Source organism: Manduca sexta, chromosome 24 (assembly GCF_014839805.1).
Source record: "Manduca sexta isolate Smith_Timp_Sample1 chromosome 24, JHU_Msex_v1.0, whole genome shotgun sequence".
Classification (NCBI taxonomy): domain Eukaryota; kingdom Metazoa; phylum Arthropoda; class Insecta; order Lepidoptera; family Sphingidae; genus Manduca; species Manduca sexta.
Window position 1 is genome coordinate 15,194,520 of NC_051138.1, and position 17,647 is coordinate 15,212,166.

At 36.7% G+C, this 17,647-nt stretch overlaps 1 protein-coding gene across 1 annotated transcript in view; it reads left to right on the top strand.

The window, feature by feature from the left end:
• Positions 1-6,413: 6,413 nt before the first annotated feature.
• The window catches only part of LOC115450010 (gamma-aminobutyric acid type B receptor subunit 2), a 129,233-nt gene continuing 117,999 nt past the window's right edge, over positions 6,414-17,647 (top strand). The window contains exon 1 of the mRNA XM_030177915.2: positions 6,414-6,480. The gene's annotated coding sequence lies outside the window, so the exon portion shown is untranslated. The remainder of the gene's footprint in view (positions 6,481-17,647) is intronic.

Here is a 17,647-nt window from a genome sequence, read left to right on the forward strand (position 1 = left end):
AGCCGACATGAAGTTATACAACTGTCGACTTTACGGAGGGGGCGTAATATCTGCGACACAGTTACGGAACTAATGCAGATATTTTCGAACATTTTATTTTAAAAAAATCCGTATTATTTATTCCAAATAAAGCTTTATTATAATTAAAAGTATTTATTATTATTATTAAAAAAAATACTCCTTTCACTTATATCACAGCATTTAGTTATTTAAATTTAAAAAAAAGCTTTTTATACAGGAGAACTGTATTCAAAAAACAGACTTAAAGTAGTACGTTAAGGTATGGAATCATTTTTAGCAATTGTTTTCTGCAGTATGTATTTACATCATGGTAGCGCTATAAGATTATACAATTATTTAATGAAATGATTAATTTTAAATAGATATACATCATAAAATCGGGTGTTCAAAGGTCACTGAGGTTTGTGCCGTCGCGTGATAAACAAAATCGGATGTAATTTCTGCGCTCAAGAAAATGATCTTGTAACTAAACAGTAGAAACTTCATCCAAGATCTTGAATTACAAAGTATTCTGTGGTACCCACTGCGCTCGCCATCCTAAGACATGAGATGTTAAGTCTCATTATGTCTAGTAGTTACACTGGCACAATGTCCTTTAAACCAACAGCGACTACACACTGCTACTTTACGGCAGAAAATCATAATATGAGAGACCACCAATATATTAATTTATCAGACCTATTATAATGAATTTTAAAAAATCACAATTAAAATGATTATTATGCAACTTGGAAACAGATATTGGCTTATAGTTTAATTATTAAAGATCCCTACAATCCAACTATCTTAATTTACATTAGAAATGCGAAACCCTTATGACAATTATGTATTCCATGTTTGTGCCCGAATCGTATTTGGGAGGCATTATGCGACGAGCTGGCCGCTGAGCTTAGACTGTCTGGATGATTTCAATTAGGAACCAGGAGCTATGAAATATAGAGTCATTTTATACTGAATGCAGATTATTATAGCCTACTGCTGGTGGTAGGATATATTTTATATCCTCCCGGATAGCGACCAACTGTGTTAAAACCCGTAGTAGCCCACGTAAGTGTGTCGGGATCAGCCTGAGTATATCCGGTTCCAACAGGCCGGCATAATTGTGTCGACTGCCGAGGGATAATCATCTCGTCAGACGTTGCACTGAACGCATGCCCACACGCTCACTTATACATTTTGCGTGCACAACGCGTACAAAATATAAACGCGAACGCGCGCTCTAATAACATGTATATATAATTTTACATATTATATACTTAAAATCAATAAGTATAGTCTTATCAGTCACTGGCCTGGAGAACCCGATTCAGGCGAACGGCACGTAGATGCTGCACGTGGCTGGCTCCGGCGGCAGCTCGCCGGGCAGTTGTACGGCCACGTGGGTGACCAGGGTGTACACGTGGTCGGGGTCAGCTCTCGCGACGCTGATGATGTGCACGTGATCGGCTCCGGCGGCAGCTCGCCGGCAGTCGGTCGGGTCAGCACACCCGACGACGGTGTTGCGCAGCTGGACGTGGTCGGGAGGCAGCTCTACCGTCCGTCTGCTACGGCACCGTGATCCGCACCGTATAAGCGCACCATAGAAGTGCACCGATGAAATGCACCGATGAAGTGCAGCGTCGTAGAAGAAACACCGTGGAGAAGAAGAACCTGGAATCAGAATCCACCAGGTCAGAATGCAAGCTAGGCTTACATTCCGCGCCAGCGACTCGAGACAGCTCACAAGCCCTGATGCCCAGAATACATAGTTAGCGGTTAGTAAATTGGCACACTCACCCTAGCGGGAACAACGATGTGTGTGACAATATGTAGTGCCACGGCCAAAGATAATGGCTCAAAAGGCGGCGAGTCGCGTTGCACGCCTATTTATGCAAGCGCCATTCGGACGTACGTCAGAGCAATGACAATTCAAAGAAATGATGATGCTGATTGGTAGTTCTAATTGCGAGGGAGTAAATCATTCACATTATAACCACAGACTAATTAGAAAGACAATAGTAACGTTAACAGAGTATATATGTAAGTATAATTGGTAACGTTACACTTTACAAGAAAGAAAGAAAAAAAAGCCGTGCGTATTGGACATTTTAGGTCTCAGTAATGACTTACATTGACTTTTAACAAACCATTTTATTTTAGTAAAGCAACAGTATTCCTAGCTATATACCTTTCAGAACCGTTATAAGCATTCAATGGTAGAGAAAATCGAATGCAAACGTATTTTAAATGCCACAAGCCACGCAAAATGTAACTCAAATAGATTTTACAGAACAGCGTAACTTTAAATGCAACGAGCCAGAATACCGCGGCTGTCAGATGCACGTACTTGTCAAATTAAATTGTAGTATTATTATGTATTCAACGACAGCACTCACCATTCTTCACGCCGCTTATTCTAGGGTAGACAGCAGTGGCGAAGCTACCATACAACCCGATTCCTACCGGCTTCCCTTTTAGAATTACTTACGTTTGTCTTAGTTTTTCTTTTCTGCTAAATTGGCCGCGATATGTTAACTAAGGCAATTTAATTTTGCCTTGGGTTACGTTTTGAAAAATTTCACTCTTCACCACTGGTAGACAGTGGAGCAACTAATAATACCTCACGTTTCGCCGTGTGATTTCAAGGCTATCCATATAAACCAGTTCCAGACCCTGAGCTGATATTTAGCAGAAGTCACATTAACAAACTCGGTCCGTGGTATCGAACCTTAGATTCAGCATGGCAGTAGCACCGAAATACAACACAGTCGATATTTATACCAATATATTGTATAGTTGAAAATATTTTTTGTTTGTCAAAACGCGCTAATCCTCTATCTATTCTGCCTTATACTTAAGTGCTTCAAGCTATTACTAACAAGATTTTATGCAAATAGAAACTATTCAAATACGTGCTAAATATTCACCTTGGGATACTTTAAATACTATTATAACACTCAGCCTTCATACATTAATTTAAAATTGAAAATAAACAAAACATTCGTAGCTCAACGAGATGTGACTAATTTGAATCATCTGTTGAATTGAATAGTTTCCTATGTTTGATTTTGCACCTTATTCTATAAGTAGTTAAAAGAAATTTTGAGACGCCAGCATCAAAACTGGGTGAAAAAGTAACTCGTTATTCATATTTGAAATATTGTTGTGAACAAAAGAAGGCGCGTGATTGGTTTATCGCGCTGTCTCTTTCTCCAGCACGCAGTGTTATGGCCGGTGACACTTGGTGATGTCACAGTTTGCTATTACTGTCAATTGACAGCTACCCTTTCCAGCAAATTTCAAAGCTTTATATCTTATCTATTACGACATGGATTCAGGAAATTATTTTCCGTTTCATTGTGGATATCATACATTTTGGATAAATATATTTAGAAAAATAATCTACTATCCTATTGCTTGTAGCCACTAAGCAAAGGCACCACAAACAGCCCTGATAAATATTAATGATTCATGAATTTGATTTATACTACAGATATAATATAGCCTCTCGGTCTGAGTGTGAGAGATGTGAACCATATTCTAGATTCGATTATTCGAGTGTTTCGAATTGCATAGCATAATATCGATTTTACAGAACTTTGGATTAAATTGACTATTAGTTTCTACCCCTTATTAGACTGCCTTGGTGGCGTCGTTGTACTGCATGCGCGGTACGACAGTGCCCGAGATCCTGGGTTCGAAATCCCGGGTCGGCAAAGTGATATTTGGGTTTTTCTGCTCAGTATCAGCCCAGAGTCTGGAATTTGTGCCCGATAGGCTCGCCCCCTGTCATATCATGAGACGGAACACACTTGGCGAGAAATGGGTGCCTGGTTGCGCCTCTGCATACCCCTTCGGGGATAAATGCGTGATGTTGTGAGTGTAGTTTCTACCCGTGAAAAGACAAAGACGTAGGTGTTACTTATCAGTGGTGAAAGGTCCATATAACCCATATCTGCAGGTTTCCCTTCATGTAGAATTTATGTATCTAATTATAATTAAAACAGTTTGCAAACCGCACTCGTGCTTTAGTACCTATACGTGTTGGGTTCTCTTCGGAAAATGTCACCATTCGCCACTGGAATGTATACAATCTTTACATTAACATTACAATAGGATATTATCTTGTGGTCATAAAATCATCGCGACCAGCATTATCATCGCGTATGCAAATCCTATTTTATATTAGTTTCCAATTCATTTTCGATCAAACATTTTTACTTGCCCCTCAGGAAAATTGGAAGTAATATAAAAGTTGTCTATATGTTAATCTGCGCATAGTCCTCCGGGTTTATCCTGGAGTAATTAACCCGTGTGCTAGACCTAGGTTATCTAAAGGCAAGAACGGCTAGAACTTGACCTGTTTATAAGGACTATAGTTGCTGAAAGTTAAAAGCTACGGTATGTTGATATTCTCTTGACATTTACTCCTTATTCGATAAGATCATTATTAATAAATAAATAATATATAATTTAACTAGGTGCTGCTCGTGGCTTCGCCCCCGTATAATTTTTCAATACAAAAGTTCCTAAAATACTGACGATAGCATCATCTGTACGACAACAGCGCCATCTATTTAAGGAATCTGATAAAAAATGTCACAGGAGCAATTTATCAGGATAAGAGTATTCCATGTGTTAATCCAGGATGAGGTCTACCCGTGTGCTAAATTTTATCCAAATCCCTTTAGTTGTTTTGCGTTTACTTGTACCACTTTTGTTGATGCTTACAACAGTGACTACACACTGCTGCTTGGACGCAGAAATGTAGATTGCGGTGGTAACTACCCAGGCGGACTGACATATGAGAGACCCACCACTAGTAATAATTCTCTAAATATCCTCTGAGCCGTCATTAAAATCTTTATGTAATTATCGTATCATAAATATTTGTACTTAACTTGTAAATAACTCTCCATTTGGAAAACCAATTTACAATGTTATGAACAAATAACAAAAGAACGTTGGAAGCATCTCGCTGCATTTGAAACACAATTTTAAGACTGTTTTATTTCGATGTTTCTTTTAATCTTTCATCGGAGCGGTTTAGTTCGTCTTGTTTGCTTGTTTGTTAAGTCGATGTTTGTTATTTGAAATTGATCATACAGATGTATCGATGTACAAATGTTTGTATATTTTTGTCAATTGTAAAATAAAATTATGTCGATATAACTACCCGTAACGTCATCGTCATACTGAGCTTTGTAAATAAACATACATCACCAGTATTCCTGAAAGGGTAGGCAGCAGTGGCAAAATGTGAAATTTTCCGAAGGAAACCCGATACAACATATAGTTACTAATATGCATAAATGTGGCCTGCAAATCGTTCTAATGATAATTAGATTCTCCATAAAGGGCAACCGATAGGAATTTGGTTATATGGACCCTACGTCCCTGGTAGGCAGAGGTGCAATCAGGGCACCTATTTATCGCCTTATTTTCTCTCCTAATACAGGACGAGCCTATCGCCATATGGGGCACAAATTCCAGACTTAATTTAATGCACAGAAGACCAATGCAATATTTCCCCGACCCGGGATTCGCACCGGGAACTTACAGCGGTCTCATAGCGCGCGGCCAGTACAATGCCATAAAAGCAGCTTTGATTTTATGCGATTTATACACTACTGCATTATATTACACTGTTCATGTCTCATAATGCCTAGTAATTGATTGGCTGCAGTATCCTGTGTCCACAGTGTACTGCTATTTTTAGGGCCAAAATTGATCGTTAATTTTGTCAGAAATCAAAACTCTTTTGCTACGATTACATATCGTAAACGAAGGAGAAAACGGCTCGCTTAACAATTTAACTTTTCTAATAAAGTACAAAATATTAGAAAAATAAAGGAAAGACAAGAAAAACTCTTCTTTAATTTATATATTTTTTTCTGAAATTATCCAATTTCGTTATTAATATCTCTATCAAGATATAAAATTAAAAATAGAATTGCGATACCAAAAAAATATAACAATAAATATACAACATATTTAAATACTACGTTAAAACAATTCACTACATATCGTCTAACCGTACCCCGAAAAGGAATAATTAGCAAATTGTTCCAACATAGTCGCGAACTAATAAAGGATGTAATAGTCTGTGTCTTTCGTGGTTCTAATCTAGAGTACCGTTAATGGCATGTAAGGTACGAAATATTAGTTGGGGAAAGTGTCTTACCTGCTACCCAAACGCCTACGTCGTCTACGGCTCAGTCGGTCTCCTGCCGCCGTAGCCGCCGCTACGCTGCTACGAGCTACGAGCTACGTAAACTTTGAATACGCAACTACGCCATTGCGATATATCTTGCTACGAAAAATATTTTAAAAAGATATCGTATTTAAGAAATAATTATTCTGTTTGAATATAACATTCGTGTGACTTTTAATTTTGTTAAAATGTGATAGAAATGAAATTCGGTGGTGTTAAGACATGGAAATGTATAAATAGTGCATTCGATGTGTCTTGTGATAATGGTAAGTAAGATTATATTAATAGCATTATGTAAAAATATAAAATAAACATATGATCTATAGATAATTGTGTCTGTAAAGGCATTGTGTAAAAATTACAAGATAAAAAAACATAGTCTACAGATTTCTGGAAAAAATAATTTACATACTAATTATTTCTTAATATTCACCCACACAAGTTCAACCCTTTCGACATTAAAATTAATTTTCACATCGTATTAATTATATATGATAACGACATTCTGATAAATTCCTAATATACGAACATCTTAAACTGATATATTTTCCATTTCTATTTAACATTTTATTTTATTTATTTTTTATAACCATCTAACGTTATTAATTACATATAAATATAATATTTCTACCTCAAATTAATTTTAAGCGAAAGGTCTGAAATAATTAGACGCACGCGAATCAGTAATTAAGTTAATAGTTTGTGTAATTTAAGATCTCTGAGCATTATTTATTTCATTTATTCATTTCAAATACAGACTTAAGAGGTATACAGTATTTGCTAGTGGCACCCAAACTAAGCTACGCATGTATCTTGGGCTGCCATAATAAAAGTAACAATATAAGTTATTAGCTGTAAGCAGAAAACAATGCAATTATAACTCATTATTTTGCTCTTAAATGTTTTGAGGCACGAATATTACACGTCTTATAATATTATTTATCTCATGCAGACAATTACTACTTTTGCTGGTGGTAGGATATATTTTATATCCGCCCTTATGCAACCATCCTACATAACTCATGTAAGTGTGTTGCGTTTCGGGATCAGACTGTGTATATACGTTTCCAACAGGCCGGCATAATTGTGTCAACTGTCGAGGGGTAATCTGTAGTTAATCGACATTCTATTGAACCCCACACCATTTACCATCGGGTGCAGTGGGGTAATTCACCGTGCACGTTTAAAAAAATTATATAAAAAAGTAATTACAGACATACTAGGTGGTCCATTTTAACACGACGGTTCAATTAAAATCTTATAATTTGGCTTATGCTAATTGCACATGCACAGGTAATATGGTTTCATTTAAAATGACCCTATATTTTGTCTCACTGCTGGACACGAGCCTTCTATACTACTGAGAAGAATTAGGTCGTAGTCCACCACATTGGCTTAGTGCGGATTGATAGACTTCACACACCCTCAAAATTCCTATAGAGATCTTTTCACATTTCCTCACGATGTTTTCCTTCACCGTTAAAGCAAGCGATCATTTACAAAGAAATCACACATGGTGTGTGCCCTTGGAATTTGAACCTACGGACAATCGTCTCGGCAGTCCGTTCTACTCTCAACTAGGCTATCGCCACTTCTAATGTCATCTATGTTTCATGATTGTTCAAAATATTTAAATATCCAGCTAAATGTCGGCAAAATTGTATTATGTCAAATATTAAACAAGATTTGTCTAACCTATTTATATTTTTATAGCATTAAAAAGAAAACAACAAGAAACATTCCATCATTTGATAAACAGCAATAAAGATAACATCCCACCTTACGTAAGCAACATTAGATTTGCATAAAACACGAGGCAACCACAATTATCCTTTTTAGTCTTCGCCGGCGTAAACATTAATTGTGATTAATCTGACCCTATTCATGTTTTCCACGTGACGAATAATAAGGAAAAAACATTTGCGGGTTTTCTGACGATATTTGGGGTGGTCACAAGGTCAGACAGATGGAATTAGATCAAAATATACGTTTTTTGATTTGTGATAATTAAATGACTAGCGTATTATTTATATCAAAATTTTCTATGTTTTTCGATTTATATTATAACTAAGTTGGTTCGACCTGGAATTTTCGCACAATATGGATACAAGTAGCGGGAACAAGGATAGGCAGTTTAAGACAGGTCCGTCTGGAAATCTTTGGGGGAGTCTCATGTTTAGGTGTGGACTTTATGTGGCTGATGATGATGATGATGATGGATAAACTCGCCCTACCACACCATTCGACGCAACTGGTACATTTGCGCCTCTGCATACCACTTCGAGGGTAAAGGCGTAAACTTATGTACGTATGTATGAAAAATTCATGTCCCTCTTGAATTTTCTATATTACAAGTTACTACAGGTGTAAAGAATCTTTTGTCTTATTGAAACTAATGACGAGACGAGCATGCTGCTCGCTTGAATGCTCCCAATACTACCACCCATAAACAATAGCAACACCATACAGAACTTTGACGTATAAATCATCGCGTAGTACTCTTCTGTGCTCGTCAATCTGAGACACAATGTGATAGTCTCATAATGCTCTCATTTTGTTGGTGCTAGGGTATATTTAATATCTACTCGGATACCGACCACCGCACACAAGTTGTTAAAACCCGCCATAGTGGTCCACGTAGTCTGTTGCTGTTACGGGCTCAGCCTGTGTATATCGGGTTCCAGCAAGCCGGCATAATTGTGTCGACTGCCAAGGGTTGATCATCTCTCGACAGTCGACATTCTTTTGAACCCCACTCCACTTACCAAGATGCAATGGGTCTCTTTATCGTGCTCGTATAAAAAAAATGTCCAGTACTTACACTGGCTTCAATTTCACCCAAACCTAAACACAGCAGTACATGCAGACTGATACTTAGCGGTAAAAAGAGACATTACGGTAGTGCCTACCCAGACGGACCATCGCATACGAGAGTTCTACCACCAGTCAGCAGAACTTGATGTTAAAGAACCACCACAGCCAATAAAACAAAGAGTAACAGTGGCAAAGGGTCCTTATAACCGGACTCCTGCCGGACTTCCCTTTCATACTTTATATAAAATCTAAATTATCAAACGATTTTCGGATCGCTTTCATGCATATGAGTACCTATATGTTGTGTTAGGTTCTCTTTAGGAAAATTGTACCCTTCGTCTGCATAGTAACCATTAAGAAAGACGGATAATGATTGAAAACGCGGGAAGGGTATGAGGCCTCTGGGATCGAAAAAGAAGTGGATCTACTGGAAATTGGTCTTACATCCGTCTCATAAAATGATAAAGGATAAATACATTACCAAACAAAAAGTGATACAAAAGGGATCGCCGGTAATGATGAGGCCGCTTATTGTACATTATAGATCTAATATAATGAATTGAAGGAATTAAAGGAAGGAAGTAATCAAACAAGATGAATAAATCTTGTTTGATTACTTCCTGAGGCAATTCTTGTGCGCTCGGCCTCCACATCCAATACATGCACGGGGGGATATTTGTCGCAGTTCTAGTCACACAGTTAAGTGTGTAAATCTTATAGTTGCTAATTCACATTGGGGCTTATAAGGCTCGCGAACATTTCCAGGCCTTCTGCCCTCCTTCCATCCTAAGAAGTTTCCTTATCTTTCCCGCACACTTCCTTCCCAGCTATCCCATTCCAACTTTCAAGTAGGTCCCTGCAGTCGCTAACCAGGTATCCAGTATCCCCTTCCCAGATTTACCCCCAGTAATGACTGCGGGGATCGAAAAAACTTGTTTGTTTTTCTTTTAACGATGGTCACAATAAAGAGTATTTGTATTGTGTACATATAATTATATTACTCAAACTCGGAGTTGACACTAACACCCCACATTTCTCAGCTCAAAATATCACTAGATCAATGGAACGAGATATTAAATAACTAAACAACATTGCTCGAAGGCAACTCAAAATAAATCTGTCTGACGTTGACGGTAATTTTTAAGAAATATTTTCATTCCTTACCGAGGTACCTGATGAAAAATGCAAGCGAGACCAAGATACAAATAGAATTGATTCGCGGTCCAAACTCGACATCTCGGGAAACCATTACTCGTGTGACGCAACTTTTAAAATATTTGATCGTGGAAAACTGTATTTGGTAGAGAAAAATCTTATTAGAACTATTTGAAGTGTATTATCAAGAGGTAATTAAATAATTGCCTCGGTAGCACAGTTGTACTACATGCGCGGTACGACAGCTCTCTGAGGTCTTGGATCTGAGGTCATCATCACATACATCAGATGCATCACACATACACAACATCACGCATTCATCCCCCCAAAGGGCATGCAGAGGCCCAACCAGGGCACCCACTTTTCGCCAAGAGTGTTCCGTCCCATGATGTGATAGGGGACGAGCCTCTGGCCATATCGGGCACAAATTTCGGACTCCGGACTGATTCTGAGCAGAAAAACCCTAATATCATTTTGCCCGACCCGGGATTCGAACCCAGGACCTCAGAGCGCTGCCGTACTGAACCAGTACAACTACGCCACCGAGGCAGTCAAAGAGAAATCTCGTGAAAAGAACTCACAAGTTAAAATGTCTAATCTACGGGTAGACATTAATTTTATTTATTCATATTACCATGACATATTGCGCACGTGACTTACCCGGTATTGTATTGATATTGCAATGTCACATATGATAGGACGGAAATACGCTGCGAAATGCAATCGATGTATAATATGGGTACACCTTAGGGGCTAACGGGTTACTTGATATTTACGTATTCGAAGATTAGTTCCCACTGTCCCTTTTCTACAATAGTAATAATATCAGTAGATTACAGAATATACAAACAGACGGAAAAGGGGACTTTGTTTGATAAAATCTATATATAACATCTCACGTTGGTCTAGGGACTTGCTTGGCCTGGAACTATTTTAGATTTGATTCTTAAGTCAGGGAACAAAATTTTGGTAAGCTTTCGATTCTACCACGACTTAGTAATAGGATTGAAAATTATACCACTCCAATAATCGTTCTGATTCATGAGACAATTTTAAGCTCAAGGAAATTGCAAGGCATTAGGTGCCTCCCCACATACCTGAGGATAAAGCAGAGAATATAACTAAGTAAAAAAGATATTGTAATCTACTGGATCATTTTGACATTATTTTTCTAAATGAAACCTCATACTTATCAGCTTGAAAATAACTCTATAATAAGTAACTTAAGCCGTAGATGTAAAATAAAAATGTGTAAGTTTGGAAAAAAAGAAATATGAATAAAAAGTTATTTTAATTTTTCGCGCCCTAATGCCACTGCTACTACTCTAAGATAATTCCTCGCATCATCAACATCATACTTTCAGACAGAAATACACAGGCCATATTCGGATTTAACTACAAAATGATCAAAGCATCAGAAAACTAAAACCAGGATTTTTGGGGAAAATATTCATTATTAATGGATAATTCTTGGCACAATGTCAGCAAAGGTGAAGTATGTGGTTTCATTTAGTAACGCAATGTCAAAATCACTCTGTATAATAGAACTTGTTTTAATGAGATAAAATCTGCATCGCACTGCACTGATAAGCACAATTACTGCGGTCTAGTTAATTGCAGTAACGAATGCGCTTAACCCAGTTTTCAGCATTCAGTCTTTCGACATTTAAATCGATACGTGTCTTTACACTAATTGTCTGTAGTACATTAATATGGAAAGGTGCGTTCACACCGCACGGTAAATTTCTCCGATACAATTATTGCAACAGCAGAACTGACATTGAACATGTGAAGATGGTGATTCGTTTTAGTCTTTATTAGATTGATTTTTAAATTCACAACTACTTATATAAAAAAATACTATACAGGCTAGGACACAGGACAGGATAGGACTATGCTTTATCGTATAGTAGTAGTCTACACTATACAATAAAGCAATAAAAAAACAGGATCAATGCATGAAATGCGTTAATAATAATATCAGCCCTTTATTATATACTGACCCACTCATGGGTACTGGATTTACCACTGAGAGGGATTAGGGCTTAGTTCAAACTTGCAGTGTGACGTGTTTCTTAAATTATAGGAGACCATAGCATGAAATTTTAAATATTTGTATATAAGCAGAAATTGGATATTATATTTAGTTAGACTTCTATTCATTTATGAAATTTTTACTGATATTAACTGGGCAGTAGGTCTCTCATATGTGAGATGGGTAAGTACCATCGCAATGTCTATTTCTGCCACCAAGCAGCCGTACATATATAGTCAGTATTGTGTTCCTTTTTGAAAGACATTGTAGTCAGTGTAACCACTGGACATAATGAGACTTAATACTCATTATGTCCAGTCTAAGTCTCATAAGTCTCATAATGTATCTACCAAAGTATTTTTTGGTATTCCAGTGCAGTGGAATACCAAACAATACTTTGTAAATCAAGGTGTTGATGGTGTTTCTATTGCTTATAAGCGGTCGTATCGCTTACCATCATGCGACGGCAAGCTCGTCACATCATTGAAAGCAATAACAAAAAGGGAAATAAAAATCCCTTTCAACCAAGTACACGATCCAAATAAAATATCAATGAAAAACATTAGACTTTTATACAGAAATGTATTCCTGGTTATATGTTCTGACAGGCAGCACGGTTGCGTGTGATCAATATTGAACCCTATAAGCACAGTAAAGTCAAACTAAATAACTACTATTTGTTTCAAACTGTATGCTTAGGAGTAATATTCTGTTGATTTTTTTCTGTTTCCAATCGCTTGAGCAGTTGGAAACACTATTTTAGGACTAGTGGGCCTTCTAATATTATTTTAGACAAAACTTTGTAAATAATGTGATTGATTTTAATTTTATTTCAAAAATAGTTTTCGCTTGCAGGTATGCCCGTGGCAAAGTCCATTTTTGAAATTAAAAATAGGTAATTAAATAATATGAATATAATTAAGTTTAAAATTAGGAATTGATTGTTCATAATTAAATTAATAGTATCAAAGGCTCCATATCTTTAGTGAGTTTTTGGTGAAATATGTAAAATCTATTAGTAGTTACCTTGTCTGTTTTTTATTAAGAATCTTACCGAAATCATTTAAAATTTCTGCATCAAGAACTATAGTATTTCAATCAAAATTAACTAACCGACAAATCGTATGCATTTATCGTGAGGTGCGAATCGCCTCCCATTTGCATGTATGTTATTGAAATGAGTACTGCATGAGACGTCATCGCTTATTGTGTTAGCGTCAACTGTGAATAGTTTTCGTCCTCTATTTCATATCCTGACGTCAGTGATATAAAACAAGATGAATACGATAGTAATGGTGAAAATACATCATTCTTATGATAAATAAAAAGAAGGCATTTTGTATTAAAAGTCGTGTTTGAAAACATGCTAACCACATGCCTGGCTTTGAAATTATTGGTACTGGTGGTAAGTCTATCGTACGTGAAAGTCCGCCTGGGTATGTACCACTGCAATATCTATTTCTACCGCCAAGCAGCAGTGTGTAGTCACTGTTGTGTTCCGGTTATAAGGATATTGTAGCCAGTGTAAATACAGGACATAATAAGACTTAACGTCTCATGTCTCAGGATAGCGAGTTCAGTGGAATACCAACCAATACTTTGTAATTCAAAGTGTTGGATGGTATTTCTACTGTTTATGCGTGTTCGTATCGCTTACCATCAGGCGAACGACAAGCTCATCTCGTCACAGAAAGCAATAAAAAATAAAAAATCGGAGTATTCTCCACGAAGTACCTTGGTTTTTGGCGATGTTTTTTCTCCCCGCTAAAGAGAACGATAATCAACCATGAACATTCGAAAGGCTCTCTCTCTCTAACCCGGTATTCCGTCTCAGCAGTCCGTTTCACTTTCATTCATTTAAAGTCACCTTACCCTTAAGAATATTTGTTTTCCACGTTGACAAATGGCAGCTAGTTTAAAGGATTTAACAAAACACTCAAGAACAACAAAATAGATCAACACAGGCCGCGAAACTTGTGCCAACAGCCGCTCGAAAGTAAACAATTGTTTAACAAATCACTTAAGTTTTGACGCGCTCAGGTGGCCAAATAGAGACCATTTTTCATGTGATATTTGTTTTGAAATAGGTAAGCAGATTCGGGTGTTAGTATTACTAACAAGCCAATAGTCTTCTATTACAAAATAAAAAAATAACCAAGATAACCAGTTATACTTAATACTAATGCAAAGGTGAAATGTTTGTTTTTGTATGTTGTTAGTATGGTCGATATTTACAACTTGTGGTTGTGTAAGGAGTGGCGCTTATGAAATAAGAACTCGAGTTTAAGTGTAAACTTGGATTTGAATAAAAAATGTTAGTCAAATAAGTAAAATTATTTGTTGTTCAAGTGAATAAATAGGTTATAAAAATGACGTTTTGGTTGCCATTTTAGTTCAGATTTTGAACAAACAGTTTATAAACAGTATAGTTAATTAACGCTAAATTACCTCTAATACTATAGGTGACATGCAGACAACAGATTTGAACACAGGTGAAGCCAGGGCAAAAACTTAATGTAGATATTCAGCCTGTTGGATTTTATACAAATCATTCCAGATTTTATCCAAAACTTTTTTTATCAGGACCGAAACTTGTAACGAACTTTTCGTTTTATATTACCCTGGGGAGAGATAGTCTTAAACAATCCGCGACAATTGTCTTAGTATGCCCTCTGGTATCCCTTACCCGCGGCCAATAAGCGTAGCTTTATTTGTACGTAGGTCGCTAGGCTTTAAGCGGAGATCTAGATTTTTTTTTAATTTCCAAGACGATGTTCCCACTAGGCTATGCCTGTATCATGGACATCAAAACCACATTATTATGTATTAGTGTCCAGAATAAATTAAGCAAATATTTATTTTTATAAGGTAATACACACACTCACCTTTTTTTATCCCCCGAAGGGATAGGGACATGCGCAACTGGTGCAATCATTGTCCGCTGTGTGTATTCCGAGAGTTTTGGCGGTCACACAGCCCAATAAACTTATTATCAATCTATCCATCTATATATATAAAAATGAATTCCTATTTCCCTTGGTCAAGCCATCACGCGTAAACGGCTGGACCGATTTCACAATTATTTTTTGTCGTTGTGTTTGTTATTGACGGAAGAAGGTTCTTATGAAAGAAAAGATTCAAAAAATTGCGCGAAAAATTAGAAAATTTAAGAAAACTTAACGAAAATATTAATTTTATATAACTGTCAATTGTTTGAAATAAAGAAGAATGCACGCTGCAAATTCATAGTTAAGACGTCTGTCGGGTCAACTAGTAAAACATATTTCTAAGTAAAATAGCCTAAGTTATTCCTATAACAGCTAGTAGTTGTCAACTTCCATCAAAATCGATCTGTTCCGACACAAGCATCCGAGTTTATAGAAATTTTTTATACAAACTCAGTCCCTTAAATTGGCTAGACAACCCGAACCATACTTATGCGTGTAATTGTCAAATCATCCACGCGTTTGAAACGAATTGTCGGCAAACAAGCGCGTAAGCCATAACATCGCATTGACTGTTCCATGATTCAACGTGAGAGTCGAGTCGACCTCTAGTCATGTTAAGATTATCCGAACGGGGTATAAATCAGGAACTACCCGGTACTAGGGATGGGACACATAATCTTGATGGATAGAGGCTGTTATTTTACAGTATAAATGTTTGAGCTTTATACGAATAAGGTTGCTGTATTGTTGATAGAAATTCACATTTTTGTACTAAGTATATGTTCTGAAATCTCAAATTTTACTATGCCGTTGGCTGGTAAAGAAGCAATTTCCCGTGATGTTAATTGAATTCGATATATAATAATAATATCAGCCCTGTATTATATACTGCCCACTGTTGGGCACGGGCCCCCTCTACGACTGAGAGGGAATTGGCCTTAGTCCACCACGCTGGCCTAGTGCGCATTGGTACACTTCACACACCCTCGAAAATTCCTATAGATAATTTCTCAGGTATGCAGGTTTCCTCATGATGTTTTCCTTCACCGTTAAAGCAAGCGATAATTCACAAAGAAAACACACATAATTTTTTAGAAAAATCAGAGGTGTGTGCAAAACTCGGTAGATAGCTATTAATTTAGCTGAAATAACTAATAAATAATACCTAAAGTAATGCACAGTATATAATAGGTATTAAAAAATAGATTTGTCAACTTAGCCTAAAATACCTGAGGATCACTTAAAAAATATCCTGCTGTTATTTTAGTTGCGATATCTCGCTTATCAATTGCACACTGGTATTTTACTCCTTACATATTATAAATGCGGAAGTTTGTCATTGTTTTAGTATGTTGCCTATTTTTTTTATTTGCTGCTTGAATGACGAGACGAGCTTGCCATTTGCCTGATGGTAAGCGATACGACCGCCCATAAACAGTAGAAACACCATCCAACACCTTGAATTATAAAGTATTGTTTGGTATTCCACTGCGCTCGTTATCCTGAGACATGAGATGTTAAGTCTCATTATGTCCAGTAGTTACACTAGCTACAATGTCCTTGAAACCGGAACACAACAGTGACTACACACTGCTGCTTGGCAGAAATAGACATTGCGGTGGTACTACCCAGGCGGACTCTCACACATGAGAGACTTACCACCAGTGAAACAATATCCAAACCCATTCACATTAAAATAACGGACGTTACAATAGCATTTCACGTAACAAAAAACCTTTTTGTATTGCACAATTGGATTTCATGTTACATTGTTTCATTTGAACTTTTAAAACAATGCAATGTCATTTAAATTGTTTACTTTTTTTACATTCGATTTTTTGTTGAACCACGTATATTAAGTTTTTTTTAAATAAATTCACTCGTTAGTCAACCTTTTTGTTTAACTAATTAACACTTTCCATTGTTTATATGTATTAATTATTTTATGATATCTTATATTTACGCGAATTTTAAACTTTAAAATTAAACTATTTTTCGGATTTTGTCGCGGTTTTAGTGATTTTATTTTTCTCCCGACGTTTCGAAGACTTTGCAGCCTTCATGGTCACGGAGGGGACTTGGGTGCTTTTCATCTGCAAAGTTAAAGTTACAATATCTACCTACATTTTACAATTACACAACATTTTAATTTTTTTAGCTGTTGGTGGTGGCTGTTCTGCGTAGATCGGACCACCAACAGCTAAAAAATTTTAAAATTTGTATAATAGTACATTTTTTGTAGTATTTACCTTTTTGCTATGTTTATAAATCTAGTGGGTAAAGTCATCTTATGTCTATTTCAGCCGTTTTGGATTTTGTCTTAAAGGTAATATATTATAATAGGTAAGGTAATATAATATTTGAAATTTTAATTTTCATATTCAAGTTAAGTAAAACTCCGGTAAAACCCCGAACGAACGAAATAAAAGCCATCGTGTTGCAATAACTCAAGACTCTCTCTCTCTGGTCGGTCCCTCGTAT